The following is a 16,840-nucleotide window of genomic DNA, read 5'->3' as shown; positions in this document are numbered from 1 at the left end:
TTAGATTGAAATGCTGTAAGTTAATGCTTGGTCCCAAATAATATGCTAGGAATAGTGTCGGTTATACACTTGATGTTCCCAAGCTATAGTATATGATGTTATTTCTTTGGGTCATGCTGACCTCTCCGCCCTTTGAGGTAATATTAACAACTGCAGGAGGCTACTTAATTTCTTTCCACACCTTTAGTAATAACATGTCTCTCACTGTTAGTAATGCAAAATATAGTTTATTCCAGGCACATTATGCATATATATTTTATCCGCTTAAGGTGGTGCTAAGACTGTCTATGGCTGGCATTCCTGTGCTAAGTTTAACTGTGAAGGATATGCTTTGGCTTAAGTGTAAAATGGGTGAAAAATGATTTGTGGGTCACTCACGCTTCAGTTGTGCTTTGGCTGTGCTGAGCGCTCCCCCGACTCCTCCTCCTTTTCAATGGAACAGCATACGGTGGGCGGAGCTCACTCTATTCATTACACAGACACTGACGCTGCTCACTCCCCAGCAACCAGAGTAGCTTCACTGGTTGCTATGAGCCGTCATGTCCGCCAGCTCCAGCCCTCCTCTTCCCTCATCAGCCGCAGGGACACTGATACACTTGCCGCCTCCCGAGTCCCGCTGGCGTCGCTGCAGCGATCCTCTGCACTCCTCCGCTGGAACCAGCGCCGGACCTCCTCCGCTAGTCAGCCCCGGACCTCACAGCACCCGGAACCCGCTGGCGTCCTCAGCAACTCCGGCAATACAGTGAGTACTTTAGATAGCACTCACGCTGCCGCCCGTCAGCGCCTCTCCGTCTGCCCTGCTCCGGTCACATCACCTGGACTCCGCTGGCAGCTGTGACAATATACAGCTCTGTCAGCTGCACAGGAGATCCAGGTGTGCACTCTCGCAGGGGGAACCGCAGTCTACCCCACCGCCGGCGGGGAGCTCTATTTATTCTCCCCAGACCTCTGGCTCGTGCGGCCCCCTTCCCGCCGAAGCCGCGCGCTATCCCCTAGCCGCCGCCAATCAGTATCTGTCTCTCCCCCAGCTCGCGGTCCACCTTGTATCCCCGCTCGTGGACCTGCTTTTCCCGCCCTGCAGGGTATTACTCCCGCAGTGCGCGGACCATATAAGGACCCCATCTGCCGCTCTTTGCTGCCCTGCAGGCTATTGCTGGCCCACAAGGTCTCTCACTATCCCACAAAACACACAGTAACTACTAGGTTGACACGACCACAGCGGCTGACCTCTGCTTTCCTTGTATCACTATATGACAGGCTATAATGTTAAACTCATACACTATATAATTTAAATATATATATATATTACAAATATTCAACCTTCTTTTTTTTTAAAAGTTCATCTACATACACATTTACACACGCATAAGTGAATATATATATATACACATCAGATATATAACATTTCATATATTTACAGCATAATATTCATATTACACTCTCCCCCTGGTGATCCATTTTGAATCATTTTAAGCAATTGGATCACCATTTCTAATTTGACTAACTCCAGGTTTGTATGGGTAAGTACCCATAGTAAGGCCACACATCTACCATATTGGGATTATTATTCTGGGTATAATGCTAGGTTTTCCTAATTCATCATAGGTAAGCATAGATGGGGGTCGGCATACCCTTCTTGATCTATCCCATACCTGCTCCTTCTCTATTTCACTATAAGGATATGAAAACCTATCAGAGTCATCTGATACCCTTGGACTTTCAACATTACAATAGTCCAGATTTCCTTCCCAGGGATAGTTATCATTAGACTTTTGGATATTACCTTCCACATGTTCTAGGGGACCCTCAGTAACATGGTCATCAGTAAATTTGCCAAAACCCAAACATTCATCCTTATAATAATACCCTTGTATCTCTGTTTCATCATCTAGGTCATTTATCATACTCAATTCATTATGTTTTGCATCTCTACTTCTTGTTCTTTCAGTAGTTGTGCTGGTAGTATCGTTTACTTCAAGCCCTTCTAACCGAACTTCTTTCCCTATAGGTAATAGATGTTGCCTATGATATGTCAGTATCCTGTTTTCTCCTGACTCAGGCTTGATCTTATATACAGGTAAGTTTGAAAATTTCTCAACAATCACAAAAGGATCTTCCCTCCACCTATTTGAAATTTTAAACTTTCTAGGTGTCCCTAAGTATCTCAGTAAAACTTGATCCCCTGGAACTAACTCATGGTCACGTATTCTCCTGTCATATCTGGTCTTATTTTTTAATCCAAATTTCCTGGCTGCACATTCAGCAATATCATAAGCCTCCTGTAATTCCTCCCGCAATTTCTTTATGTATTTTAAGTGGGATATAGCAGGTTTGTCACTAGTGGATATCCCCATACATACATCTATGGGAAGCCTGGCTTCACGACCAAACATTAAATAGTAGGGGGAATACCCTGTTATGATTCCTGTACTCCAGACCGGAGGAGATCTTATGGCAGGGATCTGAGTACAGGAAAATAAGCTGGTTGTGGGAGCTGGATAGCCTAGTAACCCCTGGCGCTCTAACTCCGTTGTCTCGCCCGTGTTATCAGAAATCCCCTGCGAGACTATGGTTGCTTGAGCCCATGGCAGCCGCGTTCGAAGGGCGGATTATGTCTGCCCAACCCCGATGCCCCCGCAGGTCTTAATGGGAGACAAGGGGAAGTCCGAGACAGGGTGATAACAAGGGGCCCTCTGACTAAGCAACCAGGCCAGGGGTTACAAGCTAACTAACTAAATCAAAAGGTATGTGCGGACTAGCCGCCAGGAAAAAGGACAACCAAGGATCCACTGATCCGACACTCCTATCCGGCACCGTCGGACACCAGAGTGGATCTGTGGAAGCGGAATCCTCCGCAAAGCTCCAGAACACAATTAAACAAAATAATAAACAGAAGCGGACAAGCCGCAACACACGGCTGCGCCGCGACTCACGAACACCACCAGATGTTAAAGGTGCTCGGTCAGACTCCAGGAACAGATGGTAACTTCCGAGTACAGGATCTCTGAGGACAGGAACAACCGAAAAGACCGGGACTGGGAACTCTCTGCAGCAGACACAGGCAAACAGGAAGCTATCACCGGCGTCTGTAAGAAGTCCTGAGGGTGCCTTTATTCAGGCACCCTCCAATCAGGATCCAGACAGGACAATCAAATAGAAATGCCGTGCAGCTTGCATGCTGCACGGCCAGCACATAATCAGGGTAATGAGAATAGACCCAGCAACGGGGAACGCGGCTGAACGTGGCGTCCCCGTTGCTAAGGTCAGAGCGGCTCCGTGCGCCCGGCGTCTTAGCGTTGCCAGGGAGCCGGCGGCTGAACGCGCACGGCGTCCCTGGTTGCTAGGCGCCGGGCCGCACGGCCGAGCGGACCCCGGCGCCTAACAGTACCCCCCCCTTGAGGAGGGGTCAAGGAACCCCTAAAGCCAGGTTTCCGAGGAAATTCACGAAAAAATGCCCTTTTGAGCTTTGGGGCATGAAGGTCTTCATCCAGGACCCACGACCTTTCCTCTGGCCCATAACCTCTCCAATGCACCAAAAAATAAAGCCGACCCCGGGACAACTTGGAATCGAGAACCTTCTCAACCAAGAACTCTTGCTGACCCTGTACATTAACTGGTGATCTCCCCTGAGATTTTTTACGAGGAAATCTGCTGGACGAAACATATGGTTTAAGCAATGAGCAATGGAAGGTATTTCCGATCCGTAAAGTTTTTGGTAAACGTAACCGGAAAGCAACTGGATTGACTTTTTTGATAATGAGAAATGGTCCAATATATCTAGGACCCAATCTGGCTGAGGTTTGTCGAAGTTTGATGTTGCGAGTCGACAACCACACCCTGTCTCCTACTTTAAAAGTGCACGGCCGCCGGAGCCTGTCAGAAAAATTTTTTTCCCGGAAAGCTGCTTTTCTGAGAGCCAGGTGCACTTTTTTCCAAATAAGTTTAAGATGAGAGGTCAGGGCCAGAGAGGAGACAGAGGAATGTTGAAAAAATGAATTAGCTCTGGGGTGGAAACCAAAAACTGCAAAAAATGGAGACACATTGGTGGAGGAATGACAGGCATTATTATAAGCAAACTCCGCCAATGGAAGAAACTCAGACCAGTCATTTTGGAGTTTGGCCGAGTATAAACGCAAATATTGTTTTAGAGATTGGTTAACTCGCTCAGTCTGTCCATTGGATTGTGGATGATAGCCGGAGGTTAATGATAATTTCATCTTTAATGAAGCACAAAAAGACTTCCAAAATTGCGCAATGAATTGTGGACCCCTGTCAGAAACAATATCAGTGGGTAACCCATGGAGTCTGAAAACATGACGGAGGAACAAGACTGCCAATCCCTGGGCAGATGGCAATCGGGGAAGAGCAATAAAATGGGCCATCTTGCTAAAACGGTCCACTACCACCCATATGACTCGGCATCCGGCTGACAGAGGGAGATCCACCACAAAATCCATGGAGATATGCGACCATGGCCTAAGAGGAACTTTCAAGGGCATAAGTTGACCAATAGGCAAAGAACGGGGAACTTTATGCTGTGCACAGACCTGACACGAAAAAAACAAACTCTTTAATGTCTTTGGAAAGACCAGGCCACCATACTGAGCGGGATACTAATTCCAAAGTCTTAGCGATTCCCGGATGCCCTGCAACTTTGCTATCATGAAATTCCGCCAAAACAGTTGCTCTCAAAAACTCAGGAACAAAAAGACGACTAGCAGGAGTATTTCCCGGAGCTTGATGTTGAAGCAGCTTTAATTGGGAAAATACATCCAGTGTGAGACCTGCCTGAATGACTGAAGGCGGAAGTATGGGAGTAACAGGACTGTTGTCTTGAACCGGAAGGAAACTGCGTGACAGGGCATCTGCCTTGGTATTCTTGGAACCTGGTCTGAAGGTGATAATGAATTTGAAACGAGTAAAAAATAAAGCCCAACGAGCCTGTCGGGCATTCAGTCGTTTAGCCGATTCAATGTATTGAAGATTTTTGTGATCAGTCAAAACTGAAATGGTGTGGGTAGCTCCTTCAAGCCAATGTCTCCACTCCTCGAAAGCCCATTTAATAGCCAGCAATTCCCGGTTACCAACATCGTAGTTGGATTCTGCAGATGAGAATTTCCTGGACATAAAGGCACAAGGATGTAACTCAAGGGAATCTGGATCCTTCTGAGAAAGGATAGCCCCTACTCCAACCTCCGAGGCATCCACCTCAATAATGAAAGGTAATTCTGGGTTGGGATGTCTAAGGACAGGGGCTGAGACAAAGGCTTGTTTTAAGGCCTGAAAAGATAACTCCGCTTCACATGACCAATTGGTAGGATCTGCTCCCTTCTTAGTAAGTGCCACAATGGGAGCAACTAGGTCAGAGAAAGAGTGAATAAATCTTCTATAGTAGTTTGCAAACCCTAAAAAGCGCTGAATTGCTTTTAAATTGGTGGGTTGCGCCCAACTAAGGATGGCTTGGAGCTTTTTTGGTTCCATTCGGAATCCCCGAGGGGAAATAATGTACCCTAAAAAGGATACTTCCGTGACATGAAATTCACACTTCTCCAGCTTGGCATATAAGTGATTTTCACGTAATCTCTTTAGCACCTGACGCACCTGGGTAACATGTTGTTCCACGGAGTCAGAATATATCAAAATATCGTCTAAATAGACCACGACGAATCTTCCCAGAAACTCACGGAGCACATCATTAATGAGATCCTGGAAAACTGCCGGAGCGTTAGATAGGCCGAATGGCATGACCAGATACTCATAGTGGCCCGACTGAGTACTAAATGCCGTTTTCCACTCATCCCCTGACCTGATTCTGATGAGGTTATATGCTCCTCTAAGATCAATCTTAGAAAAAATAACAGCCGAACGTAGCTGATCAAAGAGGACAGAGATCAGCGGCAGAGGGTAAGTATTCTTTACTGAGATTTTATTCAAAGCTCTAAAGTCAATGCAGGGTCTGAGTGAACCATCCTTCTTCTCTACGAAGAAGAAACCTGCACTTAAAGGGGATTTAGATGGCCTGATAAACCCTTTCCCAAGGCTTTCTTTCACATACTCATTCATGGCCACAGTTTCAGGACCAGACAATGCATATAACCTTCCTTTAGGCAACGTGGCACCAGGAATTAACTCAATGGCACAATCATAAGGCCTATGGGGAGGCAAAATATCCGCATTGCCCTTGGAAAACACATAAACAAAATCCTGGTATTCCCCAGGAATATGTGCGGAACTGGCGGCAGCTACTCGGATAGGAAGCGTAATACATTCTTTATCACAGATGGTACCCCATTGTAGGATCTCCCCAGACTGCCAATCAATGACGGGATTATGAAAGGCCAGCCAAGGATGACCCAGAACCACAGGAACTGCTGGACAATGGGTAAGGAAAAACTCAATTTTTTCAGAATGCAGAGCTCCCACCGAGAGCAAAACAGGAGGTGTACATAGAGAAATAACCCCATTGGATAAAGGACTCCCATCTAAACCATGCATGGTGATACACCTACCTAAGGTTAGCTGAGGAATACCTAAGGCCTTGGCCCATGTTAAATCCATAAAGTTTCCTGCAGCTCCACTGTCCACAAAAGCAGAGACCGAGGAACAGAGGCTGCCATAGGAAACTTTAGCAGGAACCAACAGTGAATTATTTGAGGAGATGAGCTGCAGACCAAAGTGAACCCCCTCACAATTCACTTGGTCAGGAAGTTTCCCAACTTGTTTGGACAACTACGGGCAAAATGTCCCTTACCTCCGCAGTATAAACACAGACCATAATTTTGCCTCCTGGTTCTTTCTTCCGGAGACAATTTGGAGAGACCAATCTGCATAGGCTCCTCTATGTCTACAGGAATGGAAGGAACCCAGGGAGAGGACCCGACAGATGCCCCTTTTTCAGCCCTCCGCTCTCTGAGCCGACGATCTATTTTAATAGATAGCTCCATGAGGTTATCGAGGGTCTCAGGAGCGGGATACTGGAGGAGACTGTCTTTTATAGATTCCGATAAGCCGAGGCGAAACTGACTGCGCAGGGCTGGGTCATTCCAGCCACAGTCGTTCGACCAACGGCGAAACTCCGTACAATAATTCTCTGCGGGATTCCTACCCTGTCTAAGAGCACGCAACTGACTTTCTGCGGACGCCTCTCTATCAGGGTCGTCATACAATAGCCCTAAAGATTTTAAAAAGGCGTCTACAGACGATAAGGCCGGATCGTCTGTCTTTAAACCAAAAGCCCAGGTCTGAGGATCCCCCTGAAGTAGAGAAATAATAATCCCAACCCACTGAGCCTCTGTACCTGAGGTAACTGGTCTTAAACGAAAATACAGTTTGCAAGATTCTTTAAAATTAAAAAACTGTTTTCTATCCCCAGAAAAACGGTCAGGCAGATGCATTTTTGGTTCAGGGATGACCCTCGGGGAAGTCCGTAACAGATCTTCCTGTGACCTCACCCGGAGGGACAGATCCTGAACCATCTGAGTAAGTTCCTGAATCTGACTAACAAGAAGCTGGCCAGGGTTTGGCCCAACACCGGTGGGATTCATAAGGCCGACAAAAATCTCCCAACTAAAAAGTGAAAAAATTTACTGTAAGTTAAATCTTTTCTTTTGTAGGCCGGTGATAATGTTATGATTCCTGTACTCCAGACCGGAGGAGATCTTATGGCAGGGATCTGAGTACAGGAAAATAAGCTGGTTGTGGGAGCTGGATAGCCTAGTAACCCCTGGCGCCCTAACTCCGTTGTCTCGCCCGTGTTATCAGAAATCCCCTGCGAGACTATGGTTGCTTGAGCCCATGGCAGCCGCGTTCGAAGGGCGGATTATGTCTGCCCAACCCCGATGCCCCCGCAGGTCTTAATGGGAGACAAGGGGAAGTCCGAGACAGGGTGATAACAAGGGGCCCTCTGACTAAGCAACCAGGCCAGGGGTTACAAGCTAACTAACTAAATCAAAAGGTATGTGCGGACTAGCCGCCAGGAAAAAGGACAACCAAGGATCCACTGATCCGACACTCCTTCTCCGGCACCGCCGGACACCAGAGTGGATCTGTGGAAGCGGAATCCTCCGCAAAGCTCCAGAACACAATTAAACAAAATAATAAACAGAAGCGGACAAGCCGCAACACACGGCTGCGCCGCGACTCACGAACACCACCAGATGTTAAAGGTGCTCGGTCAGACTCCAGGAACAGATGGTAACTTCCGAGTACAGGATCTCTGAGGACAGGAACAACCGAAAAGACCGGGACTGGGAACTCTCTGCAGCAGACACAGGCAAACAGGAAGCTATCACCGGCATCTGTAAGAAGTCCTGAGGGTGCCTTTATTCAGGCACCCTCCAATCAGGATCCAGACAGGACAATCAAATAGAAATGCCGTGCAGCTTGCATGCTGCACGACCAGCACATAATCAGGGTAATGAGAATAGACCCAGCAACGGGGAACGCGGCTGAACGTGGCGTCCCCGTTGCTAAGGTCAGAGCGGCTCCGTGCGCCCGGCGTCTTAGCGTTGCCAGGGAGCCGGCGGCTGAACGCGCACGGCGTCCCTGGTTGCTAGGCGCCGGGCCGCACGGCCGAGCGGACCCCGGCGCCTAACATACCCTGTGGCTTCATTCTGCGTACAATTATATGCATGTACTAAACGGTCAGTATGTCTTTTCCAGTACCTTTTATCAAAGGGATTTAATGTTCCCAACATATCCAATAAGGTTCTGTTGAACCTTTCAGGTTGGGGGTCACCTTGTGGATGATATGGGGTTGTCCTTGATTTGGTTATTCCACAAATTCCACAAAGCTCCTTTATCAGTTTACTTTCAAATTCTCTACCTTGGTCAGAGTGAAGTCTGTTTGGAAGACCATAATGGACAAAAAATTTGTTCCATAGAGTGTTTGCTACCGTAGATGCTCTTTGATTTGATGTTACATATGCCTGAGCATATCGGGTAAAATGATCATTTATTACTAATATGTGGCATTTCTTTCCTGGCTCTACTTCTAATGTCAAAAAATCCATGCATACCAAATCCATTGGCCCACTACTTTTAATATTTACTAAAGGGGCAAATTGCTTAACAATGGTTTTTCGAACTATACAATTTCCACAGTTTCTACAGTAATCTTCTACTTCTTCCCTCATCCCTGGCCAATAAAATCTATCAGATATTAATTTTATGGTTTTATCGTACCCTAAATGGCCATGGTCATTGTGCAAAGCTTTCATCACTGTATTTCTGTGCTTTTTAGGCAGTACTAACTGTTGCCTTTCACCTCCTTCATGTTTTTTAGATATACGATATAACAACCCATTTGTTAGGAATAATTTGTTTTTCTGTCGTTCTAATAACTTAGCTTCCTTGGTGACTAGTCGGGACTTAGGATTCCAACTCTGTTTCATTTTTTCTATTACATCTCTTATGTCTGGATCTTGATTCTGATCAGTCTGTATCTGACCTCTCCGGAGTCTTGGCAACCCTTCTAACTCTAAATTACTCAGCCAACAATATGATAATGGGAGAGCTTTAGAAGTGGCTCCTAAAGAACTCAACCTTTCCCCTGGCATCATTTCTCCAATTTGTATTTGATGACATATCCCTTTCACATCTCCCATAGGCACTTCAATCCATTCTTCTTCAACATCACTATTTTCTTGGTTGGGAATCCTGGACAGTGAATCGGCATCAATGTTATTAATTCCAGGTCTATATTTTAGAGAAAAATTATACAAGGCCAATGCTGCAAGCCATCTGTGTCCAGTAGCATCAAGCTTTGCAGTTGTTTGTATATATGTTAAGGGGTTATTGTCAGTGTGTACCTCAAAAGGTACACCATACAAATAGTCATGGAATTTTTCTACCACACACCACTTTATAGCCAAAAAATCCAACTTATGGGTAGGATAGTTCCTTTCACTAATGGATATACCCCGGCTAGCAAAAGATACAGGTTTCAGTTCACCTTGGTATTTCTGATATAATACTCCTCATATTCCTTCTTGCGAAGCATCTGTATGAAGTACATATGGAAGGGTTGGGTCAGCATATGCTAGGACTGGAGCACTGATCAGTTTTTCTTTTAAAGCTTGGAAAGCCATTTCACACTTAAGATCCCATCGGTTGCCGAAAGGTTCACTCGGCTTGTACCAATGGTTGGATATTGTTTTGTTGGTTTTCTTTCTATTATTTGGGGGATACCCTTTAGTTAAATCAGTGAGAGGCTTTGAAATTTTAGAATAGTTTGGGACAAAACGGCGATAATAACCACAGAAACCTAAAAAAGATCTAAGTTCTTTCAATTTAGTTGGACAGGGCCAATTTTTCACTGCATCAACTTTGGCAGGGTCAGTCGACACCCCTTCCCTGCCTACAATATGTCCCAAGTATTTCACAGAGGACCTACATAGCTGGCATTTATCGATGGATAGCTTCAATCCTCCCTCTATTAATCTATCCAACACTTTTAATAGACGGGAGTTATGTTCGGCTAGGGAATTTCCAAAAACAATAATATCATCTAGGTAGACAATAACTTCTCTGTAATTCATGTCCCCTATAACTTTCTCCATAGTCCTTTGAAAAGTAGCAGGAGCTCCCTTTATACCTTGCGGCATCTTTAAAATTCGAAGAATCCCAATGGGCAGATAAATGCTGTTTTTTCTCTGTCTTCTGGGCACATAGGAATCTGATAAAACCCATTTCTTAGGTCAAGTACTGAAAACCACCTGCTCCCTTGTAAGCAATCTAATGCCTCGTCAATCTTAGGAACTGTGTACTGGTCTGGTACAGTTCGAGAATTCAGTGTCCTATAATCTACACACATACGGATCTTTCCATTTTTTTTTTTTTCTTGCTATTACAATAGGAGAAGCATATGGGCTACGGGATTCTATAATGATTTGGTTCTCCAGTAATCCCTTCAGATGTAACCGAACGTCTTCAAAATCTGCAGGTGCTATCCTACGTGAGCGCTCTCTAAAAGGACTAGTATCATTTAACTTAATGCCATGCTCTACTCCTTTTGCTTCTCCTAAGTCCCATTCTCCTGTTGAGAACGCCTGTTTCCTGTTTTCTAATTCCTTAATTAAAGATATCTTATCTTCTTCTAACATGTCACTTTCCTGAAAACAAACATCAAATTCGTTCCCACTTTCCTTAAGATTTATTTCTGGTTGCACCAGCAAGGTATGTCCTACATCCATAATTCGTCCATCTTTATTCTGGCACCAATTAGATAGTACGTGGTATAACTGAGTGTTAGTCCCCACAATCACAGGGGGTCCATTTCTTTCTCCCTGAATTTCAGGACATATAAGAGCAATAAAAGGTACTTCTAAAGTCTCTTCAGGGGTTTTCTTATCAAATTCAAGGGTTACTTGTACATAACCCAAGTACGGATATCTTTCGACACTTAATCCCCAGATGACTAGCCCACTGAGTGGTTGTATGGGTACATCTGATATATGATCTTTATACCATGCCTCAAAAATTATAGACACTTGGGACCCACTGTCTAACAGTACTTCACAGTTTTCTCCATTAATAGATGCAGGAACTATGGGGGCAGGCCCCAATAGACCCTCTGGCACTGTCCCGTTCCACCAGGAATTCCCCATTGCACAATAGCTGACTTCTAGGGGGACTGTGAGGGGTTCACAGCCCTCCCCGGTTCGTTTCCCTGCCCCGTAGAATTTCCTCTATGTGCATTATAATTTGTTACAGGCGTTCTTGAAGATGATCCATCAGTACTTGCATTACATTCAAACGCTCTGTGTTCCATTCTACCACATCTAAAACATCCTCTTCCCCTATTATTGTAAGAGTTTCCTCTTCCCATGCCTCGATCAGATGAATTGTTATTACTCCTCTGAGAAGAGTTTCCTGAGTTTCTGCTATTTTTAGAGGCTATAAATTGCTCTATTTTCTTATTTTGCTCTTCTATCATTTTAACTACCTTATCTTCAAAAGGATTTACTTCTATAGAGGGTTGAACGACCTTAACCTTTTTAATTGTTTTTTTCTCTCATTTCGATTAATACTTCTTCCTGCTTTACTTCTTTTAACAATTCGTTAAAAGTAGGAGTAGGTTCCCTTGTTCCCGAGCATCTAATTTTCTGGGCCACAGAATCAGTTGTCAGTGCTCCCCTCAATAACTGCTTCATTCTGCTTCTATCTACTTCATCCCGGGTAATTCCACCCTTTTCTACTATCTTGTATAAAAGTTTGTCCAATCTTATTAAGTAGGCACTTAACTTTTCTCCAGGTTCCTGGAACGTATGATGCAACCTAGATGTTAAATCCCCTACATCTTCTAATGTACCATAGGCATAATCTAACGCCTCAAAATATGTCTCAAGAGTAGCTTGCGGATTACTTCGTCTAGCTGCCTGTATTATTCCCATGGCAGGCCCCCTTAAGCTTTCAACCACTCTTTGCCTTTTTATTTGATCAGGGCATTGCCATTCCTCAGCTTGCTGAACAGCAGCTTCCTTCCAGGACTCGTACATTTCTTCACCTAGTGGTACAGGTACTATCCCCGAAAATATTCGTAATCTCCTATAGCTCCCTTCATAGTGCCAGCGTTCTAACTGGGTAACCACTCTATCTACCATTGTCTCAAACTGTGACCCATCTACATTTGCACCATTCCCTTGTGTATTACTATTTGCATTTTCCCTTTCAGGGGTGTCCATAGAAGTGGATATATGTGCATTACTAGCCTCCTCATCTTTTCTCTTAGGCCAGATAATATACCACCACCTCCCAATTTCCTCATTTGCCATTATCATCATTGGGATCATACATGGATCTAACTCCCTTTCAGCTTCTATTAATATAGCTATTTCTTCTCTCCATTTATCCCCAATCTTAGGTCTTTTAACCCCATATAATTTGTCTATAATTGTTCTAATGACTTCTTCATCTGAAAATTCAGAGAAATTTCCTCCTATTGCTATACACTTTTTAGGATTTTTCTCTTTTTGCATACACCAAGTGTATATATCCTCTTCTGTTAAATTCTCCATTCTTACTGAACTCATATCTCAGCAGACTTGCCTCCAAATGTAACCCCTCCCCTAATGCTCTAATATGGGATTCTTACTTATCCCACTAAGGGATGGTTGGTAATGCTGCTTTCACATCGCAAAACCTGCTTTTGAAATGGTATTTGAAACGGTTCTTAAAACGGGTCTGAGCAGTTAAACCCCTTTCACATCTCATGTTGTAACCAGTAAATTACCATTTCATTCCCGTTTTGGTACCTTTCACACTGAACCCGTTTCACCCATAGAAAACAGTGGTTGTCATTATAAATGGACTTTTCTGGCCCACACATTATTATTAATCACTAATTAATTCATTATTAATAATTTGGATAGTCGTACGATGGAACCCAGCAGCTTGAAGCATATCTATTTTTATTAGATGGGATTAGGTACTTGGTTTGTCTTTTTTGGAGGCACAAGTACTATTTATATATTTTTTTTAATTATTATTATTTTTTTTTGATGGAATGGTTAAATACACGAAAAAAATGGCGTGGGGTCCCCCCTCCAAAGCATAACCAGCCTCGGGCTCTTCGAGCTGGTCCTGGTTCTAAAAATGCGGGGAAAAAATTGACAGGGGATCCCCCGTATTTTTAAAACCAGCACCGGGCTCTGCGCCTGGTGCTGGTGCAAAAAATACGGGGGACAAAACGAGTAGGGGTCCCCCGTATTTTTCACACCAGCATCGGGCTCCACTAGCTGGACAGATAATGCCACAGCCGGGGGTCACTTTTATGCCGTGCCCTGCGGCCGTGGCATTAAATATCCAACTAGTCACCCCTGGCCGGGGTACCCTGGGGGAGTGGGGACCCCTTCAATCAAGGGGTCCCCCCCCACAGCCACCCAAGGGCCAGGGGTGAAGCCCGAGGCTGTCCCCCCCATCCAATGGGCTGCGGATGGGGGGCTGATAGCCTTTGTTGTAAATGAAAAGATATTGTTTTTTCCAGTAGTACTACAAGTCCCAGCAAGCCTCCCCCGCAAGCTGGTACTTGGAGAACCACAAGTACCAGCATGCGGGAGAAAAACGGGCCCGCTGGTACCTGTAGTTCTACTGGAAAAAAAATACCCAAATAAAAACAGTACACACACACCTTGATAGTAAAACTTTATTTCATACGTCGACACACACATACTTACCTATGTTCACACGCCGACATCGGTCCTCTTCTCCATGTAGAATCCAGGGGTACCTGAAAATAAAAGATCAATATACTCACCTCAACCAGGCTCCAGAGATAAATCCACGTACTTGGAGAAAAAAACAAACCGGACAACCGACCACACGGACTGAAAGGGGTCCCATGCTGACACATCAGACCCCTTTCCACGAAAGAGACCTGTCAGTGACAGCTGTCACAGAAAGGTCTCTTAAGCCAATCAGGAAGCGCTACTTCCGTGGCGCTCACCTGATTGGCTGTGCGCTGTCTGTGCTGTGACAGCGCATCGCACAGCTTCGTCCATTATATTCAATGGTGGGAACTTAGCGGCTAGCGGTGAGGTCACCCGCCGGTCAGCGGCTGACCGCGGGTGACCCCACCGCTAGCCGCAAAGTTCCCACCATTGAAAGTAATGGAGCGGCTTTGCGATGCGCTGTCTGACAGCTCAGACAGTGCACAGCCAATCAGGTGAGCGCCACGGAAGTAGCGCTTCCTGATTGGCTGAAGGGACTTCAGTGACAGGAGTCACGTGATGTCCCGGCATTCGGGGAGAGGGGTCTCATGTGTCAGCATGGGACCCCTTTCGGTCCGCAGGTCCGGGTGTTCGTTTTCTTTTTTTGCCAAGTCCGTGGATTTATCTCTGGACCATGGCTGAGGTGAGTATATTGAACTTTTATTTTCAGGTACCCCTGGATTCTACATGGAGAAGAGGACCGATGTCGGCGTGTGAACATAGGTAAGTATGTGTGTGTCGGCAGTGTGTAATAAAGTTTTACTGTCGACGGTGTCTGTGTCCTGTTTTTATTTGGGTATTTTTTTTCCATTAGAACTACAGGTACCAGCGGGCCTGTTTTTCTCCCGCATGCTGGTACTTGTGGTTCTCCAAGTACCAGCTTGCGGGGGAGGCTTGCTGGGACTTGTAGTACTACTGGAAAAAACAATCTTTTCATTTACAACAAAGGCTATCAGCCCCCCCATCCGCAGCCCATTGGATGGGGGGGGGCAGCCTCGGGCTTCACCCCTGGCCCTTGGGTGGCTGTGGGGGGGGACCCCTTGATTGAAGGGGTCCCCACTCCCCCAGGGTACCCCGGCCAGGGGTGACTAGTTGGATATTTAATGCCACGGCCGCAGGGCACGGCATAAAAGTGACCCCCGGCTGTGGCATTATCTGTCCAGCTAGTGGAGCCTGATGCTGGTGTGAAAAATACGGGGGACCCCTACTCTTTTTGTCCCCCGTATTTTTTGCACCAGCACCAGGCGCAGAGCCTGGTGCTGGTTTTAAAAATACGGGGGATCCCCTGTCAATTTTCCCCCCGCATTTTTAGAACCAGGACCAGCTCGAAGAGCCCGAGGCTGGTTATGCTTTGGAGGGGGGACCCCACGCCATTTTTTCCCCGTGTTTTTCACATTTAAACGTGTATAAAGCCACTCTCTCATGTGTCTCCTATGTTTTCCAAGCTGTTTCCTGGTTGTGGCTGGTGACATCACACATGGAGACAGCCTATCATCTTCTGGGGCTTGCAAATACCGTTTCAGACCCTTTCACACTGCACAGTGAAATGGGACTGAAACGGGTAGGACCCTGCTTTTTTACCGTTTCAAAATACCGGTATTTTGAAAACGGTAAATTGAAGCGGACCCTTTCACATCGCAGCTTGACCCGTTTAGGAAGCCAGTTAAAACGGCAAAATACCGGGTATAAGCTGCGGTGTGAAAGGGGTATAAATGTCTGTGCCTCCACCCAAGCTTAATATTTGGGCTTGCCTGGGTAAGCCTCTCTCTAGTAATAAATGTTAACTGTAAATCAGTCTGTCTCATAAATGTATATATGTGTGCACCTTTTCTCTCAATGTTATAACTGTTCTTCTGATTGCAGTTCCAGGATCTCCGGATGGATTTTCAAAATTCACATTAGCATATGGTAAGTATAACACATGTATTTATTTATCACAAACAGTGAAAAGGTGAATGTAGACATTTATCATCAATAAATTACAGTTTTCTATCTCATCCAACTATTTCCCTCACAGAACCTATAGAAGTTATTTGCATGCAATACACAAAAATTACCTTAATGTTAGTATGAGAGTGACCCGGGTACTCCTAATATAGTAGTGCACTACAATGGTAAAAATTAATAAAAGTGAAGCAGTAATGGATACTAAACATTTCATATTACATATTTAGCAATATAAGAACCTCCTCTCCTGTCTCAGTCTGTGAGGAATGTGATTGTCTCAAAGCAGAATGCTACTGTAGCAATTACTGACAAATATGTTGCAAGGTATTGCCACCTATGTTTCTCTTTTTGCTATTGGAGAAAAGTGTCTCTTCCTCAGATGTATCTTACATCAGCTTTCCATTACTATGCACAATAAAAGTATTGGAATTTCTTTTACTTAGAGGTTGTGTTTCTTTAATACACTACATTCTGTACAGCCTTATTGTTGATATCTGGAAATGCCATAGTCCTTAGTGCAGGCTAATTTAGTTGATTCCTCTATAGTGATAACTAAAGTTATATTGCTGTTAGTATATGTTGTATACAGCCGGTTAAATGCACCTACACTTTTGCTTCATGCTGCTGCAGTAACAAATCACCTTCTCTCCTCCCCTTACCAGCTGACAGTTCTTTCAGATTTCTTC

This window comes from Pseudophryne corroboree, chromosome 6, assembly GCF_028390025.1.
Source record: "Pseudophryne corroboree isolate aPseCor3 chromosome 6, aPseCor3.hap2, whole genome shotgun sequence".
Classification (NCBI taxonomy): domain Eukaryota; kingdom Metazoa; phylum Chordata; class Amphibia; order Anura; family Myobatrachidae; genus Pseudophryne; species Pseudophryne corroboree.
This window is presented reverse-complemented; position numbering follows the sequence as displayed.